The 25,123-nt window shown below is 38.6% G+C and overlaps 1 protein-coding gene and 1 pseudogene across 1 annotated transcript in view; both read left to right on the top strand.

Moving 5' to 3' along the window:
- Positions 1 to 25,123, top strand: part of GXYLT2 (glucoside xylosyltransferase 2) — a 90,672-nt gene that overhangs the window by 31,055 nt on the left and 34,494 nt on the right. The window lies entirely within an intron of this gene.
- On the top strand, positions 7,135 to 7,638 carry LOC120230829 (annotated as a pseudogene).

The following is a 25,123-nucleotide window of genomic DNA, read 5'->3' as shown; positions in this document are numbered from 1 at the left end:
TCTCCCTCAAAATAAATAAGTAAACTTTAAAAAAAGTGTCTTTCCAAAAGATTGAGGGACTAAGAGCATCCATCCTAAGCGTGTCTTGTATTATGAGTCTTTGTGACTTTGGTCCTACATTTACTACCTCTGTGAACTTCAGTAAACCCCCCACCTGATCCAGGCCTCATGTTTCTCCATTGGTTTGGCACATAGTTGGCCCTCAATAGATGTTTGCTTTGATTATTATTATTTCTCTTATAACAATAACTACTGCCAGTTGTAGCCATGCTAGGGAGTAATTCAGAAAAGGCCCAGAGTTCTGGTTCAGGCTTTCACTTTTGAATTTTTTAATTGAATGCTTTTGTTTCCTTTCTAAAAATTCTAAATAGAAAAATCACTGAAGCTACATCAAAAAAAATTTTAGTGTTTATTTTTTGAGAGAGAGACAGAGCATGAGTAGGGTAGGAACAGAGAGAGAGGGAGACACAGAATTCAAAGCAGGCTCGGAGCTGTCAGCACAGAAACCAAGGTGGGGCTCGAACTCATAAACCGTGATATCACGTTGAGCTGAAATCAGATGCTTAATCGACTGAGCTCCCAGACATCCCTCACTGAAGATACATCAAAACCTATGTCTATCATGGAGCAAAGATGGCACCTTTGACTCATGAATTGCAGTCTTGACATTGGTGAGATTTGTGCTTTCGGCAAACATTTACTTGGTGCCCGTTAAGTACTAGGCCCTGGGTTAGTGATGGCAGAACGGTAGTGAACGAGTTAGTGATAGCCTTGCTCCCTTGGAGTTTGAGCCTAGCAGGGCCCTGAACAGGTAACTGGAAGTATGATCTACAATGACATCTCATGGATATATGTGTAACCTGGGATTCCACACTAGTCAGAGAGAGGTCTTTGGGGCATTGCATTTATACTGAGGCATGAACACAGGAGAAGTGGGGATCACTGAGTGGAAAGGGCCTGGCTGGCAATGAGAGAGAAGAAGGCACCAAGCAGATGGAGCAGTATGTTCAAAGGCCCTGAGTTGGGAAGAAGCATGTTTGAGGTAATGACAGAAGGGAGAGGAACTGGAGCACAGAGCAAGATGGGATGAAGAGGTCAGTAGCGGTTGCATTGTCTGGTCTTTGCGTTATTAAGGACATTGAGAAGCCGTTGACTGATTTCTAGCCAGGAAGTGGCATGATCTGACTTGTATTTTAAAGTGGACACGCTAGTTCATTGCAGTGTGGCCAGTAGAATCACTAGGCCAGTTGCTGATGAGGTAGGCTATTGTGGGTGCCCTAAAGATGGATTCAGAACCTCCCCAAGAAGTAGTATTTATCAGTCCTCATGACTGGCTGCTATTAAGAGTTGAATTGGCCAAGTGAGGTGATAAAGATTTCACCCAGGTTTCTGACCTGAACAGATAATAAGGCTGATCTGTTTGAAATTGCCTATATTCAGCTATGCATGACCTTCCTGTGGCTCATCCTACTAAATGGATGGTGGTTCTTGGAGACATGGAAAAGACAAAAGGGTGATCAATTTTCATAGGAAGGAGATGAGTTTCGTTTGGGTCCTATTTTGACTTAAAAGTGTCTAGGAGCTGACCATGCCGAGAAATCTCATCATCCTTTGGCTTGAAATCCTAAATGACAAGTTGGTCCTTTTAGCATTTCTTACCCAGAACCCATGAGAAGAAAAAGGCCTAGCTGTGCTGTTGGTGCCTATCTGCGCACACTCACTCCCTACGTCATTTAATGGCCTGCTTGTCACATGCCACAGACCTTCCTGTGAGGTGGGATTAAGTGCATAAAAGTGTGGGTAAGGAAAGACTACCTCACACTGGATCTAAAATCTGTGCGGTGGTAATGTAATAACTGATTGCCATTTTAGAAGATGAGGAAAAAATGTCAGGTTTCTTTTTCCTTGTCTCTGTTTTAGGGGAGAAAATGTATTTGAAAGCCCAAGTTCCTGTTCGAAAATTGTCATCCAACCTATACAAAAAGTATAAGAAACCCAGTGGAACCACAGTTGAGTTTTCCCTGACCTTGAGTTGTGACTTTATTGCTACTATTAAAAAAACAAACCTACCCCATGATGGTTTTCATTCATTCCCAGCTAAGGAAGTATTCATTTTGAATGACAAATGAGTGTTGGTATTCCTTATCTGCTTTTGATAATGGAAACTAGCCCTCCTTAAAAATAATAAAGAGAGATTGTGGTTGACAGGACATTTACCTTCTCTAAGTCGCATATCATAACAGTAGATTATGGCATTTTGGGCCATCGGTAGAATGTACTGATCCTCAGGGTAATTTGAAATAAAATCTAGGTGACATTTTCCTTGAAATTCATCTCTGTAAAACCAAATCAGAGGCACTGCTGAGTCAGCAGAGTGAAGCTAGAGATCCCCAAATGCGAACATTCTAGCAAGTGGTAGGTCAGTCGATTGAGAACCACAATCTCCCTCATATTCTGAGGGGGTGTCATCTACCTCAAGCCTGTAGAAAGAAAACCCCTTCTCACATAAGATTTTACTATCAGAATAAGATCAGAGTACAGGTCTGCACCTCAAGCCTATTAGATTCTTAAGTATAATTAGTGGAATTCAGATACCACCAGTTCATGATTTATAAAGTTCCAGAAACCAGTGGACATTTAATTTTCTGTTTCTGTGAATAATGGTTCTAAGAGCAGGACCATTATTAGACAAAATAAACTCCAACTGACTTGTACTAGTAAGTTCTCTAAGATGCATACTGCTTTCAGGTAACTTAGAAGCTTAAAGTATTTAAAACAATCTGTCAATTACAAATAAATCAAATCTGTTCATTAAATTTTATCCTATAATAGTGCTTTTCCCTTTTTCTTTAGTGACATCCATAAAGCTTTCACTATTATAAAAATAATTGTCATGAATTCATATCACCTTTCTCCCATTTAATTGCAATTAGTGAGATTTTATAATGGCTCTATATATTTTGTTGCACACTCTGCCTCCTTGATTCCAAAAATCTATCTCCTCACTAATTATGATCTTCTGGGGATCCTAAAGATATTTAAAACATGACAGAGATCACTGAATTGCAGAACTTTCAGAGACTTTATTGGTGAATGGCATCCAATATGGAAATTTACATTAGCTCAAGGTGCTATGTAGTTCTCACTCAGGGAGAAAGGCCCTTTTTAACAAAGTGTTGATAAGTTCCAAGATTTCAGTACTGTCTGATGTCATTCTTGCTCCCAAAACTTGTCACAAACATCCATCTCAGAAGAAGAAGTTAGGGAAGACTGTTGTCATGAGAGAATAGAATAAAATTGCTTCCAGCCTTGACCTGTAAACTCTTCCTGAATTTTCTGGATATTTCCATAGGTCTAACAAACTTGACCATCCTTTATTATTTGGTATATCATGCCAAATAAATAGGAATCTTAGATTACCTAGATTTTCTACATCACATTGAGAGTAGCAATATATAATCTTCCCTTTTGTTAAAGGGAAGTTTCTTAAAAAGGTTTGTAACTGGTTCCAATATTTGGAAAACTGTGTACTTAACAAGAAATATTGTAATGAGTCAACTGCAAGCTAATGGACAAGAGAGCTTACCTGACTTATAAGAACTTACTGTAATTAAGGTCAGGCCTCTGTACTATTATTAATATTATAACTCAGCAGTAGCAGTTAACATTGAGGCTTCCTTGGAACTCGTGCTTTGGACGTCAACAAATATTGACAGATGTATGCGAACATATTAAAAATCCTTAGTAAGAGGAACATCTATTAGAATCACTACAAATGATGTCTCTATATTTCATTAAGCATTAAGAGGCTATAAATTATTAGGGTAAGATGAGCTATCAAAAATTCCCTTGAAAATGACCCTGGATACCAGTTTGGTTGAAGAAGCTTTCCATAGTCCTTATCATTTACTCACACACTATTAAAGGTTTGACATTCGGGATATTAGTTACAACTCTTGGTTACATGTGAAAAAACTCAACTTCCAACTAGCTAAGGAAAGAAGGAAATGTTTTGGCTTAACTGACCATGAAGTGCAGATGATCCCAAGCATAGGGCTGATCCAGGGGCTCCCATATGTCACCCAGGCTCTGAGTGCCTCTCCCTCTGTTCCTTCCAAGGCTCACTCCAGGAGCATAATGACTGCTTGAAGCAGCCTGAGATCCAAATTCTCAAAGCTTAGCTTAGCAGAAAAAAGAACAGAAAGCGTGGCTACTTGCAAAATGGTGGCAGAGGAACTCTGCAGAAATGTTCCCCAGAGAGGTAGGCATAACTGGTGAAGATTATTTTTAAAGCAACTATCTAGAATCTTTGGAGATTGTGTTAAGGGCCTAAGCAAATAAGGAAACAGATTATTCAAGAAAATCTATTAATGTAACCAAGTCCAAGCTTGTTTTGCTTGCTATACAACAAGTCCATAATCTAGAGGCAAGATGTTGGGGTAAGGAAAGTGATTTTGTTTGGAAAGCCAGCGAACCAAGGGGATGCAGACTATCTTCCTAAAGAACCATCTCCCCTTGGCAGGAAATTCAAGCTTCTTTTATATTGTTAGCAAAAGCGGGAGACTGAGAGAGGATTGGAGTCCATAGATGACTGATTTCTGTAGATATCTGAAGAGGGTTGTGTAACTTCTTTGTCCTTGGTCACTTGATCTTTGTGTACAGGAATCTGGTCATGTCATTCCTGTGAATGTTATGCGTAGCATAGTCATTTCTGTTTGTGCTTTCTTATCTCCTCAGGTAAGGTAGGTTTGGAGTATAAAGCAGTTTTTGCACATCTTAGCTGTAAGCAAAATTTCTTTGCTGATTAACATGGCTACCTATAGGGCTAAAGCAGAAGTTTTTTTTTTTTTTTTGTTTTTTTTGTTTTTGTTTTTGTTTTTTACAAATAGTTTATTGTCAAGTTGGTTTCCATATAACACCCAGTGTAAAGCAGAAGTTTCTAAGCTTAGGTCACACCAGCAAGGGAAATCGAAGCAACATGGAGTCAGACATGTTGGTGTTCTCCATGTTACAGTAAAACTTGGTGAGAAACAGGGAGAGTCTGTGACCTTTGAACCTCCCTCCGGTTTTCCCTTCCAACTCAGCATGATGGAAAGTCAGCTCTGGATAATTCAGTCAAGAATACAGGGATCCTTTCTCTGCAGCTCCCAGTTGAGACATAACGGTATCACCTCGGGAAGGGCAGGTCATGAGCAGTTCTCATCTCTACCAGCTATGCATCACAGAGCTTACATTCCAGGCAAAAGTAACCAACATCCTGGGGCTTCCTTAAGAGGAAGCTGGTACCTTCATGAAAGCAACAAACAAAACTATAGGCCAGTTAGTTTACCAGGGAGAACAAGGGAATGAGAAATAAAAAGTACTTTCTTGATGCCAGAGCAATGTTCAAAGACTGGCCCAAAAACTATCCCTGCCAATGAGCCTAAATTTAATTGGATCAGATGGAGGAACACTTTGTGCCTCAAAAACAATTAGCTGGCAATTAGTGGAAGCTGATAGCTGGGTGCAGTACCAACAGAGGTAGACAGCTTAGCAGAAAGATTAGAGAAAGAGTCAGTCAAAGAGAGGTGGTAAAACCACTCTCATTGCGGGGTGGTTGTGTGCATGCCCAAGGCTGTATCCACCAAGGAACAACGCCACAGGCCGCATACAGTGGGTGAAGCAGACTTCTCTAAAACAGTCCAGGCAAGATTCTAAACAAATAAAGAAAGAAAAAAAACATCATTAACCCCCGTAGGTTGGAGTTGCTAAAATATATTCTCTAAAACATCCTATCGTGCTATAATACATTAACATGCTAAATATGTTATCCATATTTTTTCATCAAAAAAGTTCGAGGCATTCAAAGGAACAGGAAAGTGTGACTCATTCATAGGAAAAAATTGCAAGCAATAGAAAATGCCTGTGATAGGACCCAGATGTCAGATTTAATAGAAAAAGACTTCACCCCTTTGGGACCAGGCCTCGCCCTGATCACTTGCTGCAGTCTCATCCCTAGGGAACATAGTACAGCCCTGGGGCTCCACTGGTGTGGGCTCAGAACCTGTGGGTATGGGCCTGGTTCCTGAGGGTCTGACCAGGAGGTAGTACACCACCCCCACATGGGCCTCCAGCCCTCCCCAGCTGTCAGTAATTAAAAGAATCTAACACACACACACACACACACACACACACACACAGCAAAAGACTTCAAAGCAGCCATTATAAATATTTTCAAGCAACAAAAGGGAACCATACTTAAAGAAGTAAAGTAAGCAATGATGACAATGTTTCATAAAATTAAGAATATCAACAAAAAGATGAAACTTATTTTTAAAAAGAGCCAAATGGAACTTCTGGAGTTAACAGTTACAATGATTGAAATGAAAAGTCATTAAAGAAGCTCACAGCAGACCTGAAATTAAAGTAGAAAGAATTGGTAAATTTGCAGATAAATCAATAAAAGCCATGCAGTCTTAAGAACAGAGAAAAATAATGAATAAAATTGACCAGAGACTGAGAGAAATGTGCAACACATCAAGCAAGCGAGCATATGCATGGTAAGAGTGCCAGAAGGAGAGGAAAGAGAGAGAGAGAGGGAGGAATAGAAAAAACTGAAGAAATAATGGTTGCAAACTTGCCAACTTGATGAAAAACTATCTATCCATCAAAGTTGAAAGAACTCTAAGTAAGATAAACTCGAAGAGATCCACATGCAGACAAATCATAATAAAGATCCTGAAAGACAAAGTCTTAAAAACAACTAGAGAAAAACAACTTGTTCATACAAGGGAACTCCATTTAGATTAACAGCACATTTCTCGTTAGAAACTATGTAGGCCAGAAGGCCATGGAATGACATATTTGAAGTGCCACGGGGTGGGGGGAAACTGCCAACCAAAAATCTTCTATCCAGCAAAACTGTTTTAAAAATGAAGGTGAGATAGGCTGTGTGCCCAACAGTCCAGTGGATCTGTCTATTGCTTCAACAGGGTTTGGATGGAACAGACCCAAGCATGCCCCTTCTACCAGCCTCCTACCACCCTCCAAATTTTTTTCAAGTTGCAACCTTCAGAACTGTCTTCTCAGGTACCCTCTGCCTCTGGGACCAGCCAACACCCTGTTTTGAGCTTAGCTCCTTATTATCTATCATATATGAGCTCTCAAATTCATCAGGATTATTCCATAGAAGTGGGGGCTGCTGTCAACCACCTGGTCAGCATCTACCGGCCTCCTACACCTACATCTTTTTGGGCTTCTATTTCTACTGCAAAGATTTGGCTCTGGAGGGCATGGGCTACTTTTCCCACAAGTTGGCTGAGGCAGAGTGAGCCTACTGAGCTGTCTCTTGAAGGTGCAAAAACAGCACTGTGGCCATGCCCTCTTACAGGATGTGCAGAAGCCATACCAAGATGAGTGGGGTAAAACCTTGGATGCCATGGAAGCAGCTCTTGTTCTGGAAAAGAACCTGAACCAGGCCCTTTTGGATCTGCATGCCCTGAATTCTGCCCACACAGACCCCCATTTCCATGACTTCCTGGAGAACCACTTCCTAGATGAGGTGAAACTCATCAAGAAAATGGGCGACAAACTTTCTAACCTCCCCAGGCTGGGCTGGGTAGGAATCTATTTGAAAGGCTCACCCTCAAACATGACTAGGAGCCTCTCAAGCTCAGCAGCCTTTGAGGGGCCCTCTGGAATCCCTCTGGTGCAAGGACTTATGCCTGGGCCTCTTCTGAGGCTGCAAGACAGCTTTTTAACCATCCTGGAGCCCTTTCCCAGCCTTCTCCCAAGCCATGGACCAAATGGAAACAATAAGGCTTCTTGCAGGAAAAAAAAAAAAAAAAAGAAGAAGAAGAAGAAGAAGAAGAAAAAGAAGAAGGTAAAATCAAGCCATTACCAGATAAAGAAAACTGAGGTAATTTGTTGCTAGCAGAATTGACCTACAAGCAATACTAAAGGAAGTTGTTGAAGCTGAAAGCAAATGGCTCTGAACACTCATTCAAAATCACTTTTTAAAAAAACACGAGTAAAGACAATATTTTAATTTTTTTTAAGTAATCTGTACCCAGTGGGGGGCTTGAACTCACAACCCCAAGATCAAAAGTCGCATACTTTACCGACTGAACCAGCCAGGCACTCCCATAATGAATATTTCTTATCCTTTATTCTCTTAATCGATTTTTAGAACAATTATAGAAGACAATATGTACATAACTATTGCTGGGACTATAACATAGAAATGAAATGTAATTAAAAATAATGGCACAAAAGAGGTTGGCATTGAGCAAAGTTGTGGGGGATAAGAAAATGATACCAGAGAAGAACTCGAATCCAAAGGAACAAATGAAGAAAATCAGAAATGGTAAAAGAAGGTTAATATAACAAACTCCATAAATATATTCTTGTTCTCCTTCCTCTCCCAGCTTCTTTAAAACATATACACTTACATGAAGTAGCACTTATAACAGTATATTATTGGGTTTGTAACATGTATAGATGTAATATGTACAGGGATGACATCATAAAATGGAGACAAGAGAATAGAGTTATATACAATAAACATTAGTATGTCTTACTGGAATAGAGTTGGTATAAATCTGAAGTGTATTTTGATAAGACATATACGGTAAGCCCAGGAGCAACCACTGAGGAAAAATACGATAAAAAAAAATCACTAAGGTAAAGTGTTACATTAGAAAATATCCACTCAATGCAAAAGAAAGCAGTAAAAGAAAAGTGGGGGAACAAAAGAGACATGAGACATATTGAAAAAAAAAGTAGAATGACAGACATAAATTCAACTATCAGTAACATTAAATGAGAGTGGATGAAACAATCCAATCAAAAGGAAGAAATTGCCAGAGATAGTTGATAAAAAAAAATATGTAATGTGCTATCTACAGGAAACATATCTTAGGTTCAAAGATTCAAATAGGTTGGAAGCAAAAACTCAATAATGAGTTAAACAATAGGTAGATCATCCGCAAGGAAATAGACTTGAACAACACTTAAAACCAAATGGACCAACAGATACCTATAGAGCCCTGTACCCAAGACTAGTAGAACACCCATTCTTCTGAGTGCATATGGAACATTCCCGTGACAGACCACGTTAGGCCATACAACAAGCTCAACGAATTTGAAAGGATTGAAGTCACGCAAAGTATGTTCTGTGATCACAGTGGAATGAAATTAGAAGTCAGTAAGAGAAGGAAATTTGGAAAACTGACAAATATGTGGAAATTAAACAACACACTCCTAGATAATCATTGGGTCAAAGAAGAAATTAAAGAAGAAATTAGAAATTAGAAATTCCAACCTATTTGTATCTTCGAACCTAACATATGTTTCCTGTAGACAGCAGATTACATATTTTTTAATCAACTATCTCTGGCAGTTTCTTCCTTTTGATTGGATTGTTTCATCCACTCTCATTTAATGTTACTGATAGTTGAATCTATGTCTGTCATTTTACTTTTTTTTTTCCAATATGTCTCATGTCTTTTTTGTTCCCCTACTTTTCTTTGAGATAAATGAAAATAGGCATGCCACAACTTAGGAGAGCAGCTGAGGCAGTACTTAGATGGACATTTACAGTTGTAAGCTGCTACATTACAAATGAAGAAAGATTTTAAATCAACAACTTAACTTTCTACCTGAGACACTTAAAAAAAATTTTTTTAATGTTTTATTTATTTTTGAGAGAGAGTGAGCAGGGGAGGGTCAGAGAGAGAGGGAGACACAGAATCTGAAATAGGCTCCAGGCTCCGAGCTGGCTGTCAGCACAGAGCCCGACACGGGGCTTGAACCCACGAACCCGTGAGATCATGACCTGATCTGAAGTTGGATGCTTAACCGACTGAGCCACCCAGGCTCCTCGAGACACTTTAAAAAGAACAAACCAAATGCAAGCAAGAGCAAGGAAAGAAATAGCAATGATTAGAGTAAAAAATAATGAAGTAGAGAATAGGAAAAGAATAGAGGATAACAACAGAACTGAAAGTTGATTCTTTGAAAGGATCAACAAAATTGGCAAACCTGTAGCTGGACTGAACAAGAGAGAAAAAGAAGACACAAATTACTGAAGTCAGAAATGAGAGAGGGGAGATGAATATCAACATTACTGATATAAAAAGAATTATAAAGCAATACTATAAAAAACTGTATGATAATCAATTAGATAACTTAGATGAAATGGACAACTTTGAATTAGTAAATTTTTTTTAACCCACAAAGAAAAGCTCAGTAGCAAGTGGTGTCATTGGTGAATTCTACCAAAAATTTTAAGATTTAATACAAATTCTTTTCAATCTGTTTCAAAAAAAAGGAAGGAAGGAAGAAAGGAAAGGAAAGGAAAGGAAAGAGAAGGAAGGAAGGAAGGAAGGAAGGAAGGAAGGAAGGAAGGAAGGAAGGAAGGAAGGAAAGAAGTGAATATTTCCCAATTCATTGTTTTAAGCCACATATTAACCTGTTAACCAAAACCATGCAGTGACATCACAAGAAAAGAAAACTACAGACCAATTACTCATGAATGTAGATGGAAAAATCCTCAGCGAATACTACCATAGAAAATCCAGCAACTCAAAAAAGGATTATACACCATAGATAAGTGGGATTTTCCCCAAGGATACAAAGTTTGTTTAACATAGTAAAATCAATTAATATAATATATAAACAGAATAAAGAACAAAAAGGTCATGTACATCTCAATAGATGCAGAAAAAGTTTGACAAAATCAAGTAACCTTTTATGATAAAAACATTCAAACCTAGGAATAGAAAGAGAACATTCTCAACCTGATAAAGGGCTTCTACAAAAACTTCACAATTAGTGTTATACTTAATAGTAAAAGACTGAAATCTTTATATCTAAGACCAAATAAAAAATAGTTAAATGCTCTCAAAATTTCTTTCTTTCTTTTTTTTTATGAGAGAGGAAGACTATTTTTGTGCGCGCGCGCACACACACACACACACACACACACACACGCTTGCATGAGCACGGTAGAGGTAGAGGGAAAAAGAATCTTAAGCAGGCTCCCCACCCAGCATGGAGCACTGCATGGGGCTTGATCTCAGGACCATGAGATCATGACCTGAGCTGAAATCAAGAACTGGACGCTTAATTGGCTGAGCCACCCAAACGCTCCTATGCTCTCAAAATTTCTGTTCAGCATTGCAGTGGAAGTTCTAGTCGGGGCATTCAGACAAGAAAATGGAACAGAATGAATTCTGATTTGAAAGAAAGAAGTAAAACTATCTCTGTTTTCGAATGACTTCATATCATATATAGAAAATCCTAAGGAATCAACTTAAAAAATGATTAGAATTAGGGCGCCTGGGTGGCTCAGTCGGTTGAGCCTCTGGCTTCGGCTCAGGTCACGATCTCATGGTTTGTGGGTTCAACCTCCGTGGAGGGCTCTGTGCTGACAGCTCAGAGCCTGGAGCCTGCTTCAGATTCTGTGTCTCCCTGTCTCTGTGCCCCTCCCCTGCTCATGCTCACGCTCTCTCTCTCTCACTCTCGCTCTCTCTCTCGCTCTCTCACTCTCTCAAGAATAAGTAAACATTAAAAAATAAATAAATAATAAAAAATGCTTAGAATTAATAAGCAAATTTAATGGGGCGCCTGGGTGGCTCATTTGGTTAAGCATCCAACCTCAGCTCAGGTCATGATCTCACGGTTCATGGGTTCAAGCCCCACGTCAGGTTCTGTGCTGACAGTTCAGAGCCTGGAGCCGGTCGAATTCTGTCTCCCTCTTTGTTTGCCCCTCCCTCATTCATACTCTGTCTGTCTCTCTCAAAAATAAATAAACATCAAAAATTTTTTTAAATAAACAAATTTAGTAAGGTTGCAAGATACAAAACCAAGACACAAAAACAAATTGTATCTCTAAGCACTTCCAATAAGCAATCCAGAAATAAAATTAAGAAAGTAATTCCATGTATAATGATAAAAATGATAAAATCCCCAAGAATAAATTTAACAAAATGAGTATAAAATGTGTTCTCTGAAAACTGTAAGAGTCGATAAAAGAAATTAAAGAAGGGTTAAGTAAATGGAAAAATGACTCATATTCATAGATGAAAAGACTTAATCTTATTAAAATGCCATTAGTCCTCAACATTATCTACATATTCAATGCAATCTTTAGCAAAATCCCAGCTGGCTTCACTGCAGAAATTGACAAGCTGATTCTAAAATTCATATGGAAATCCAAGGAAGTATAATGTCTGTAAGCTTCTAGCCAGGCTAACTTAATAAAAAAGAGAAAGTACACAAATTACTAATATTAGAAATGAAAGAGGGGACATCATTACTACAGATGTACTTTGATGGACATTAAAAGTTTAATAAAAAAATACTAAGATTTCTTTTTTTAAAAAAATTTTTAATGCTTTATTTATTTCTGAGAGAGAGAGACAGCATGAGAAGGGGAGGGTCAGAGAGAGAGGGAAATACAGAATTGGAAACAGGCTCCAGGCTCTGAGCTAGCTGTCAGCACAGAGCCCGACGCGGGGCTCGAACCCACGAATAGTGAGATCATGACCTGAGCCAAAGTCGGACACTTAACCAACTGAGCCATCCAGGTGCCCCCCCAAAATACTAAGATTTCTATGACCACAAATTTGATAAGTTAAGTGAAATGGATCGATTACTTGAAAGAGACAAACTATCAAAACTCACACAAGAAGAGGGGCGCCTGGGTGGCTTAGTCGGTTAAGCGTCCAACTTTCGCTTGGGTCATGATCTCGCGGTTCGTGGGTTCGAGCCCCGCGTCGGGCTCTGTGCTGACTGCCAGCTCAGAGCCTGGAGCCTGTTTCGGTCTGTGACTCCCTCTCTCTCTGACCCTCTCCTGCTCATGCTGTCTCTCTCTCTCCTAGAAATAAATAAAACATTAAAAAAAAAATTAAAAAAAAAAACTCACACAAGAAGAAATAGATGATCTGAACAGCCCTATGTCTATTAAAGAAATTGAATCAATAATTAATAACCTTACAAACAGAAAGCACCAGGGCCAGATGGGTTTGCTGGTGAATTCTATTAAACAGTTAAGGATGAGGGCGCCTGGGTGGCTCAGTCAGTTAAGCAGCCGACTTCAGCTCAGGTCATGAGCTCACGGTTCATGAGTTCAAGCCCCGCATTGGGCTCTGTGCTGACAGTCAGCTCAGAGCCTGGAGCCTGCTTCAGATTCTGTATTTCCCTCTCTCTCTAACCCTCCCCTGCTCATGCTGTCTGTCTGTCTCTCTCTCAGAAATAAATAAAATCATTAAAAATTAAAACAAAAAAAACAGTTAAGGATGGAGTTACACCAGTTCTCTACAATCTCTTTCAGAGGATAGAAGAAGAGGGAATACTTCCTAACTCATTCTGTGAAGCCACCATTGCTCTAATGCAAAATCAGACAAAGACACAATAAGAAAACTACAAACTAATCTCTCTTGTTAACATAGATACAAAAATCTTCAACAAAATATTAGCAAATCAAATCCAAAAAATTATACAAAATATTATACATCATCACCAAGTGGAATTTGTCCCAGGTATGTAAGACTGGCTCAAACATTAAAAAGTCAATTAACATAGCCCATCACATTGACAGGCTAAAAGAAGGAAAGCACGTGATCTTATCAATAGATGCAGAAATAACATTTGACAAAATCCAACATTTATTCATGATAAAAACTGTCAGTAAACTAGGAATTAAAGGAAACGTTATCAATTTGATAAAAAACTATCTACAAAAATCCCTACAGCTGGGGCACCTGGGTGGATCAGTTGGTTGAGTGTCCAGCTTCAGCTCAGGTCATGATCTCATGGTTTGTGAGTTTGAGCCCCACATTGGACTCTCTGCCATTAACACAGAGTCTGTTTCAGATCCTCTGTCCCTCTGTCCACTTCTCTCTGCCCTACTCCCCCCTCTTAAAAATAAACATTTTTTAAAAACCTAATAGCTAATATGGCTCTTACAAAGTAAGCTTTAGGACCTTAAGAGGACGGGAAAACTCAATATTGTCAAGATGTCACTCCTTCCCAAGACAATTTATAGATTCAACTCAATTCCAATCAAAATCCCACCAAGTTACTTTACAGATATAAACAATCTATATAGTTCAGGCAAAAGGCTCAAAATATCCAATACAATGTTAAAGGAGAAGAACAAAGTTGGGTGACTGATGCCCCACTTCAAGACTTACTCTAAAGCTGTAGTAATCAAAACAGAGTCGTATAGGCAAAAGAGTAGACAAATAGGTCAGTGGAACAGAATAGAGGATCTATAAATAGACTCCTATAAATATAGTCAACTGATCTTTGATAGAGGACCAATAAACCAGGACAAAGGTAGTCTCTTCAATAAATGGTGCTGGAAGAACTGGGTATCCATATACAAAGTAATAAATATAGATCCACACCGTACACACTTCACAAAAAGTAACTCAAAATGGATCAGATACCAAAATGTAAAATGCAAAACTATAAAACTCCTGGAAGATAACATAGGAGAAGACCTAGATGACATTGGGTATGGTGATCGCTTTTTAGGTATAATGCCAAAGACATGATCAATGAAAGAAATGATTGACAAGCTGGACTTTGTTAAAATTAAAAGCTTCTGCTCTGTGAAAGACAATATCATGAGAATGGGAAAGCCAGGTATAGACTGGGAGAGAGTATTTGCAAATTTCTGATAAAGGATTATTACCCCAAACACACCAAAAACTCTTTAAAATTCAACATTAGGAAACAACCTAATTTGAAAATGGGCCAAATCAAGGCACCTAGGTAGCTCAGTCAGTTAAGCATGCAACTTAGACTCAGGTCATGATCTCCCAGTTCATGGTTTCGAGCTCTGCATTGGACTCTGTGCTGGCAGCTCGGAGCCTGGAGCCTGCTTTGCATTCTGTCTCCCTGTCTCTCTGCCCCTCCCACTGCTCTCTCTCTTTCTCTCTCTCTCTCTCTCTCTCTTTCTCTCTCTCTCAAATATAAATAAACATTAAAAAAAATTTTTAATGGGCCAAATACCTTAATAGATACCTAATCAAAGACGATATACAGATGACAAATAAGCATATGAAAATATGCTGTATGTCATATGTCATCAGAGAAATGCAAATTAAACCGATAATGAGATACCACTACGCATATGTTAGAATGGTCAAAATCTGGAACACTGATGATACCAAATTCTGACGAGGATGTAGACCAACAGGAATTCTCATGCCTTGCTGTGGGAATGAAAAATGGTGCAGCCACTTTGGAAAATAGTTTGATGGTTTCTTACAAAACTAAATGTACCTTTATCAGGGGACCCAGTAGTTGCACTTCTTGGTATTTACCCAAAGTAGTTGAAAATATGCTCACACATTAAGCTGCGCTTAGATGTTTATAGCAGCTTTATTCATAATTTTGAAAACTCGGAAGCAACCAAGATGTCCCACAGCAGGTAAATGGATAAATAAACTATGGCACATCCAGATAATGGCATATTATGCAGTATGAAAAAGAATTGAGCCATCAAGCCATGTAAAGTCATAGAGGAAACTTAAATGCATATTACCAAGCATAAGAAGCCAATCTGAAAAAGCTACACATTCTTTGATTCCAGCTATATGACCTTCTGGTAAAAGCAAAGAGCTATGGAGACAACGAAAATGCTTGTCGGGTTGGGGGACAACCAGGGGTAGTGGATGAACATACAATGCACTAATGGGTTTTAGAGCAGTGATAATACTCTATATGATATTATACTGATGAACATATGTAACCATACATTGTCCAAACCCACAGAATGCACAACCCCAAAAGTGAACCCTAATGTAAAGTATAGATTTGGGGTGATTATGATATTTCAATGTAGGTTTATCCTTGGTAACAAATATACCATTCTGGTGAGTGATGTTGGTAATAGGGGAGACTATGCATGTGTAGAGATGGGGGATACAGTGGAAATCTCTGTATTTCCTCTTAATATTGTTGTTTATCTGAAACTGCTCTTAAAAATAATCCTTATAAGGAAGGAAGGAAGGAAGGAAGGAAGGAAGGAAGGAAGGAAGGAAGGAAGGAAGGAAAAGAAACTCAAGGGACCCCATAAATATCCAAAACAATCTTGGAAAAGGTGAGCAACATTGGAAAACTCTCACTTCCTGATTTCAAAATTTAGTACTAAGGTACAGTAACCAAGCCAATGCAGTACTGCATAAGGATAGACATATAGATCAGTGGAAGAGAATTGAGTCCAGAAATAAATCCTCATAGGTACAGAGTAATTCAGTGGAGAGAGAGAAATCTTTTCAAAAAACAGTGCGAGGAAAACTGATTATCTATGTGCAGAAAAATAGAGTGGTATTCCTTACCTTGTACCATATTAAAAAAATAAATTCAAGTGGATCAAAGACCTAAATAGAAGAGCTAAAAATGGAAAAGTCTTAGAAGAAAATACAGGAGTAAATCTTCATGACCTTTGATTAGACATTGGGTTTTTGGGTTTTTTTTAGATATGATACCAAAACCCATGGAACAAAAGAAAAACCGAATAATTTGAACTACATCAAATTTGAAAACTTGTGTGCTTCAAAGAAGACCATTAAGAAAGTATAAAGAAATCCACAGAATGGGAGAAAATACTTGCATATCACATATCTGATAAGGAACTTGTTACAAATAACTCTTACAACTCAATAATAAAAAGATAAATAGCCCAATTAAAAAATGGGCAAAGGATCTGAATAGACATGCCTCTAGAGAAAATATAAAATATAAAAAGGGGAAATATACGTATAAAAGATGCTCAACATCGTTAGTCATCAGGGAAATGAAATCAAAACCACATTGAGATGCCACTTAACACCACTAGGATGGCTATAATCAAAAAGACATTATAACAAAAATTTGGCAAGGATATGGACAAACTGGAAATCTTGTGCACTGCTGGTAGGAATGTAAAATGGTGCAGCTGCCTTGAAAAACAGTCTGCCATTTCCCCAAAAGATTAAACATAGAGTTACCATATGACTCAACAACTCCACTTCTAGATAATGAAGAGAAATGAAAACATATGTACACAAATATTCATAGCAGATTTATTCCTAAGAGGGAGAAGATGGATACAGCCCAAAAGGATAGATACAATCCATCAACTGTTGACTGGATAAATAAAATGAATTATGTGTGTGAAATGGAATAGTACTTGGCAGGAAATAGAAATGAAGTATTGATACATGCTACAGTGTGGGTGTGCTTTGAAAGCGTGCTAAGTGAAAGGAGCCATTCAAAAACATCACATGTTGTGTGATTCCATTTATATGAAATGTACTGAATAGGCAAATCTATTTATAAAGATAGTAGATTAGTGCTCGCCTCAGGCTAATCAGGATGTGGAAAATAGGGAGTGACTGCTAACGTGTACAGAATTTCTTTTTGAGGTGCTGAAAATGTCCTAAAATTAGATTGTGATGATGTTTGGCAATCAAAAAGAATGAAATCTTGCCGTTTGCAGCAACAAGGATGGAACTAGAGGGTATTATGCTAAGCGAAATTAGAGAAAGACAAATATCATATGACTTCACTCATATATGGAATTTAAGATACGAAACAGATGAAACAGGGAAGGGAAGCAAAAATAATGTAAAAAACACAAAAACAAGGAGGGGGACAAAACACAAAAAATTCTTAAATAAAGAGAACAAACAGAGTTGCTGGAGGGGTTGTAGGGGAGGGGGTGGGCTAAATGGGCAAGGGGCATTAAGGAGGACACTCACTGAGATGAGCCCTGAGCGTTATATGTAGGGGATGAATTACTGGATTCTACTCCTGAAATCATTACTGCACTGTATGCTAATTTGGATGTAAATTTAAAAAGAAAAAATTGTGTTCATGTTGCACCAGTCTGAAGATACTAAAAACCATTGAATTGTTCATTTTAAATGGATGAAGTGATATGTAATTTATATTTGAGTAAAGTCATTATAAGAGAAAGCAAAAGCATGGTACTTAATAACTGTCATAAAAATCCTGGGTTAGGGGCAACTAGGTGGCTCAGTAGGCCAAGCATCCGACTCTTGACTTGGGCTCAGGTCATGATCTCACAGTCATGAGATCTTGCCATGCATCGGGCTCTGCCCTGAGCCTGGAGCCTGCTTAAGATCCCGTCTCCCTCTGTCCCTCCTCTGCTCATTTATGGTCTCTCTTTCTCCCTCTCTTTGTCTTTCAAAAATTAAAAAAAAAAAAAAAAATCCTGTGGTATATTATGATTGCCCTTGCATGGCTTATGTGTCCTTCCCTGAATAATCATTACACCCAGAAAGATAAGATACTCTTATTAGCCCAAGTTAAATCACATTATCATCCATGGGCAGCAGGGGCCACCTACATCTGACCCACAGGTTTGACTTTTTCCACAGGAGAGAGGGTTGTCCTTAGAAGATGGAGGAAGATATGCTAGAGAAGCCAAACAACAGATAATTATCTGAGTTGAGAATGACTAGTTCTATAACATCTCTTCTCAAGCCTTCAGATAAGCAAGCCCTTGTACTTCGTTAGGATGAGAAATATATATATATATATATATTGGGGCCTTTAAGAAACTTAATAGCCACAGTACTAGGAAGCATTTAATGGAGATAGAAATTAATTTGAGATGTATCAAGGCAATATGGTGTGGTTGTTAAGACCATAGACTCTAAAGTAGCCCAAATATGTTCAGATCTTGCTTCTACCACTTACTACTTTGTAACCTGGGGAAATTACTTTTCTTTGCCTGAATTTGTTCATCTGTAAAATGGGAATAAGAATATTACCAACTCACAACAACAGTGTTGTAAATATTTAGATTAGTTAATACATTGAACATCCTTAAGAACTGTGCCTGGCACATAGTAAGTGTGAGCTGCTATTTTTATTATAGTTGCTATCATTAAAAAGACTGATATGTGGCAAGATACTACTGAGCTGATTAACTTTTTTCCCAAAGGGACTTTATCTTGGCTGGTAGTAACAAAAAGGATTTTGGTCTATTTGGCCAAGCCATAAACAACACAGAACAGTCAGAACATACCTCAGCAGAGAATATTACTGTTACAATATCAGACACATTGTAGGAAATTATCTTTTTGTCCCCAACATGATCACCTTGCTAGTAGTTCTGGAATTACCAGGTCTTTTATGAAGTATAAGAATCATAACTCATCTTTATTGAGTACCTAGTATAACATAATTCTTTGGTTGCAAGCAATCATAATTGACTCAGGCTGAGTTAATGAAACTCAGAGATTACTAGACATTTGAAGAAACTAACAGAAATGACAGAGGTCAAAACAAATAAAGAAAAACTATCAACTTAGAGAAAACAATACATGCAGGATAAATAAAACTTCTAAAAAAATTGTCATTAGTATCCTCAGAGAAAGAAAATATTACATGAAAGAACATAGAATTATTATTATTATTATTTTTTTTTGGAGAGAGAGAAAGTGAGAGAGCATAAGCAGGAGAGGGGTAAGGGAAGAGGAAGAAAAAGAATCTTAAGCAGGTTGCATGCTGGGTGTGGAGCCTGATGTGGGGCTCAGTCTCATAACTATGAGATCATGACCTGAGTGAAAATCAAGAATTGGACGCTTAACTAACTGAGCCACCCAGGAGCCCCAAGAAGCATAGGGTTCTGTAAAAAAATGAAACATTTAGAGACTAAAGCCAAAATGTTTATAAATTCAAAATGTATGGGGATGCCTGGGTGGTTCAATAGGTTAAGTGTCTGACTTGATTTTTGGCTCAGGTCATGATCTCACAGTTTGTGAGTTTGAGCCCCATGTCAGGCTCTGTGCTTACAGTGTGGGGCCTGCTTGGGATACTCTCTCTGCCCCTCTCCTGCTTGCTCCCTCGCTCACTCTCAAAATAAATATGTAAACTTTAAAAAATATAAAATTAAATTCAAAATGTGGTAGCAGAAATGAGCAACTCAATACAAAAACTGCAGAGAAAGTTGAGGAAATTGTTCCAAAAGTAGAGTGATAAACAATAAAAGCCAATGAAATGGAGAATAGCAGTGAAATGAACAGAAAATTAGAGGAAAGATCCAATATCTGAAAATTAGTAGTTCTGAAAATGAGAATAGGGAACACAAAGGATAGGAATCAACATTGAAATTAATTCAAGGAAGTTTCTTAGACACAGATTTCCAGGTTGAGGGAACTACCAAAAGATTATCACATTAAATGAAAACAAACATACAAACAAACAAAGCCATACAACATCAATTAGATTGGCTTCGACTTTCAGGGTTCCAGTCCAAGATGGCAGCATAGGGGCCTCCTGAATTCACCTTCTCTCATGGATACTCTGAGTCTACAGCTACACATGGGATAATTTTCTCTGAAAGAAATTTAGGAGCTTGCTGAGTGATTCCAACATACTTAGCAAGCAAGAAAATACCCATTTCACCCACACTGAGATGGGTCTTGGCACTCTTAACTACTGGGAGCCACTAAGAACAAAGAAGGTGGACTGAATCATCAAGAATGTTTGAGAGACAACATAGAGCTTGGGTGAGATTGATTCAAAAGGTTCATCTATACATTATAGTGAGATGTATAGGAGACTGGGAGAGGTGGTTGTTGTATCTAATGCACAGAATCCAAAACAGAGAGTCAAGGAAAATGAAGAAACAGAGAAATATGTTCCAAATAAATGAACAAGGTAAAACTCCAGAGACAGACCTTAATTAAATGGAAATAAGTGCTTGATTTTTTTTTTAATATTTTTATTTATTTCTAGGAGAGAGAGAGAGAGAGAGAGAGCGTGAGCAGGGGAGGGTCAGAGAGAGTGTGATTCATATTCTGAAACAGGCTCCAGGCTCTGAGCTGGCAGTCAGCACAGAGCCCGACGCGGGGCTCGAACCCACGAACCGCGAGATCATGACCTAAGCGAAAGTCGGACGCTTAACCGACTAAGCCACCCAGGCGCCCCTAAGTGCTTGATTAAAAAGATAACAGTAACAAAGATGCTCACCAAACTCAGAGAACAATGCCTAGACAAAGTGAGAATTTCAGCAAAGAGCTAGAAAATATGAGAAAGTACCAAACAGAAATCACAGAGCTGAAGAATACAATGAGTGCACCAAAAAATTCAAGGGATTCAACAGCAGACTAGATCACATGGCAGAAAGGACTTGAACTTTGAGAACAATAGGGAGAATATCATATTAAGTGTCACTAGGGGAGAAGGGGTCACATCCAAAGAACTAGAAACCAGAAGAGCTCCAGATTTCTTTACAGTAATAATGGAATTGCTAAAATATTGGACTAATGCCTTTAAAATTCAGAACAACATAATTTCCAACCTAGAATTCCATACCCAGCCAAACTACCAATCAACCACATGGGTAGAACCAAGACATTTCCAAATGTGAACAGTTTTGAAATAGTTACCTCTTCTGTCTGGAGTCTTCCCTCAGGGAGCTGCTGATAGACCGCTCCACCAGAATGAAGGAGTAGATCAGTAAAGATTTAGGATCCTGGAAGAAGGAATCCCACAAAAGACATAAAAGGAGTTTCAGGGGAAAGAAAGCAAGAGCTGCATAGCATTGATTAAAGCATCTCAGGAAGCTATGAGGGAACTTTTCTAAATATGTGGAAAAGTAAGCAAAATAACAGCCCAAAAGGCAATTATTAATTCCAGGGAAACTAGTGTTGTACAGAAAGGTCAAGTATTGTGGTTCACTCCATGGCTTGCTTGGAAATAGTGTTTACATGGCCATCATAAGATAACATGTGTATTGAGCTAAACAGTAGTTTGATGTGCTGTATTAGGGGTTAAAAAGGGTGTATTTGAGAAGCTGGTGGGGTTGGGAGTTTGTGTGAAAGGGAGCTAAATTATCTTCCAGGGTAGAGAATCAATAGATAGGACATGTGTGACATAATAAGAAATACGTATTTGGACTCTGCCCTTGGTTTTTGATACCTAGCTCCTAAAACTCTTCTGATTTCCTGAGTGATAGGGGTGCTAGGCATACCTTTTGTTCTAGTATTTGGTCTTTGACCCTTTTCCTGACACAGAGCTCCTAAAAAAATCTTATAATTTCCTGTATGATTGGGTTAATAAGAGCATCTTACACAACGCTTCTAAATCCTTTGGGATCCCCTGGGTGATAGGAGTGTTTTTTGTTCCACTGAGGTGACTCTTCTTGGGTTGGTCATCAGAAAGACCAAGTCATGACTAGAAACTTGGAACTTTCAACCCTAGTCTCCATCCTCTAGGAAGGGTAGAGGGAAATTAGAGATTGAATTAATAAACTATCATGCCCAAGTGATGAAGCCTCCATAAAAATGTATAGACTGTGGGTTACAAAGAGATTCCAGACTGATGAACACATTCGTGTGCCTGGATGGTGACCTCCGCCATGCTCTGTGAAGACAGAAGCTTCTGTGTGTGGGACCCCTCTGGACCTCACCCTATGTACTTCCTCATCTATATCGTTTATTATATCCTTTATAATAAACAAATGAAAATGTTAGTTCCTGAGTTTCTGAGTTGTTATAGCAAATCATCTAACTTGAGGAGAAGATCATGGGAACGCTCATGTACTTGTACCCAAGTTAGACAGAAGTGTGGGTACCTGGGAACCAAGAACCATGATTAGCATCTCAAGTGAGGTGCAATCTTGACAGACTGGGCCCTTACCCAGTGGTGTCTGTACTCAGGTGGTTAGTGTCATAATTGAATTGTAGGATACTTAGTCGATTTGCATTGTTGGAGGATTGACACATTTGGTGTCAGAAGTGCTGTAAATTCAGAGAAACAGTTGTTATTTTAGCATATTATTTAGTGACTTGAATGCACATATCCAAAACAATTTAAGTTCTATTTAAAAAAATTTTTTTGATGTGTATTTATTTTTGAGAGAGAGAGAAACAGAGTGTGAACAGGGGAAGGGCAGAGAGAGAGGGAGACACAGAAACCAAAGCAGGCTTCAGGCTCTGAGCTGTCAGCACAGAGCCGGACATGGGGCTTGAACCCAAGAACTGTGAGATCATGACCTGAGCCGAAGTTAGATGCTTAACCTACTGAGCCACTCAGGTGCCCCTCAAAAAAAGCACTTGAAGAATTGGAATTGATTGTTAGTTGTGAAAAGTAGTAAATGCAGTGAGAGACGTGGAATTTTTTTTTATGTGTCCACTTGTCTCTCTATCTGTATTTAATTATTTACCAAGCCTTTGTTAACTTCAACCCTTGTATTTGTCAAATTGTGGAAAATCATCTACTGGTAACTTTTGAAATCCATTCAGTGGATTATGATCAGATTTCCAGAAAATTAAATAAAGTAGAATAGAATAGTGAGCATGCATTGCAGAGAACAAGGACAAATATTATTTTTGAGTTTTCTGTTTCTGTTTCATGTATTTATGCATGTACTAGAATCATGATGCAAATGGACTTCTTACTGTGAAATGCAGTTGAAAGTAGTTTGAGAAGTGGGCTTTGAGATGTGTCTTCAGGACAGGCCACCGAGAGAAGAATGTATGCTACGTGGCCAAAGACCATGCAATGCCTGTTGCTCTCAACACCTGGAGGATCTGGAGGTTTATGGTTTCATTAACTCTTCACAACTCTGATTTGTATCCTTTTTATAAATAAGGAAACGGAAACAAGCCCAAGTTTCTTCTATAATATAGTTATTCTGCCCTACTTCTTGCATTTTCAAAGGGCCACAGTTTTCTCCTGTACTTACAGAAAACATTACCACAGTGTTCCAGAATACCTCCCGAACCTTCCATTCTTCCACTATTAAATAGGTGTGACTAAAGCTCATATGTCTTTGCTTTGCTGTTTAGTAAGGCTGTTATATTTAAAATTGTTCCACCTTGCTTTCCCCCTATTCTGCTTTCTTCAGAGGTAGAGTACTACCCAACGTACTTATTTGTTTCATTTTTTTTTTACTTCTTCCACTATCATGTGAGCCCTATCAGGAGAAAGATCTTTGATCTCCAGCACCTAGAATAGTACATGGCACATAATAAGAGATGGCACTCTGTAAAATTAGTTAGATGCATGGACGAGTGGAAGAGAGGGAGGAAAGGAGGTTAGGAAGAAGGAAGAAAGGAGGGAAAGAAGAAAGGAGGGGGTGAAAGAAGGAAGGAGGGAAGGACGGTAAGAAGGAAGATAGGAAGGAGGGAGGGAGGAGGAGAGGAAGAGAGGGAGCATGGATTTATAATTAGGGCTTTAGCAAGTGCTTCAAAGAGCAACAGAGAGGATTTAAAGGTATAACACTTCTAAAAGTGTCTAGCCTCACCGCCGGTAAATACTCAGTAAATGTTGGTTGGATTTGATTTTCAAATATAAGGAAAGGGAAAACATTCTTAGAAAACTAGTCCAATTCTAGTGAAGACCTGGAGTTCTGGAGACCCAGTGATCGATCCTGTTTTCAGCAACTCCCTAGCAGAGAACACATCCAAAAGACTAGACTGCTCTAAATGACAGTTACCATGGCTAACAGGATGTCTGCAGTCAACAGGAAAAGATAGTGTGTACTTGCTGGCTGGGATTGCAACACCTGATAACAGGAAGAAGAAAGCCAAAAGGGATGGAACCAGATGGAAGATGTGAGAGAGCCATTATCTCAGAGCGCACCAGAGAAATCAGATACCTTCGGTAGCGCAAGGCCTGTGGAAAACGTCCTGCATGCAAATATAACAGTTGGCCGCACAGCTGAGATGATGAAATCAAAGACCAAATACAAGTTTGATGAGCCAGAATTTTAGGAGAACTACCCTAAGCAAAGCCATCATTTATTTGTCCAACTCGGAGGCAGCCTGAATTGTTGTTTGCATGGAGATCAAAGATTAAACTGATAAGAGGAGTCTGTTAATGGGGAGCATGTGTGAATGCAGTCATGACATTGGTACATTCTGCTCTTTCTTAGAACTTCACAAAAATGAGTATGTAAGTTACATATAATTCCACAAGAGGGCACAATAGAAGCAAAAATACAAATTGCTGTAGTTTAATTTTCTTCCGTGCCACCAAATTTTAAGCTGGTAATTTAATGAACAACCTTAACATCTCAAAACAGTTAAAATGGTGGATCTGTATTTAATAAAAAATGGATATTTATTTTTGTACAAACTCCTAATGTTTGTACAGGAAAACAGCG

Source organism: Hyaena hyaena, unplaced genomic scaffold (assembly GCF_003009895.1).
Source record: "Hyaena hyaena isolate Hyena2069 unplaced genomic scaffold, ASM300989v1 scaffold_48, whole genome shotgun sequence".
Classification (NCBI taxonomy): domain Eukaryota; kingdom Metazoa; phylum Chordata; class Mammalia; order Carnivora; family Hyaenidae; genus Hyaena; species Hyaena hyaena.
The sequence above is the reverse complement of the archived record's forward strand: the minus strand, read 5'-3'. Positions and strand labels throughout refer to the sequence as shown.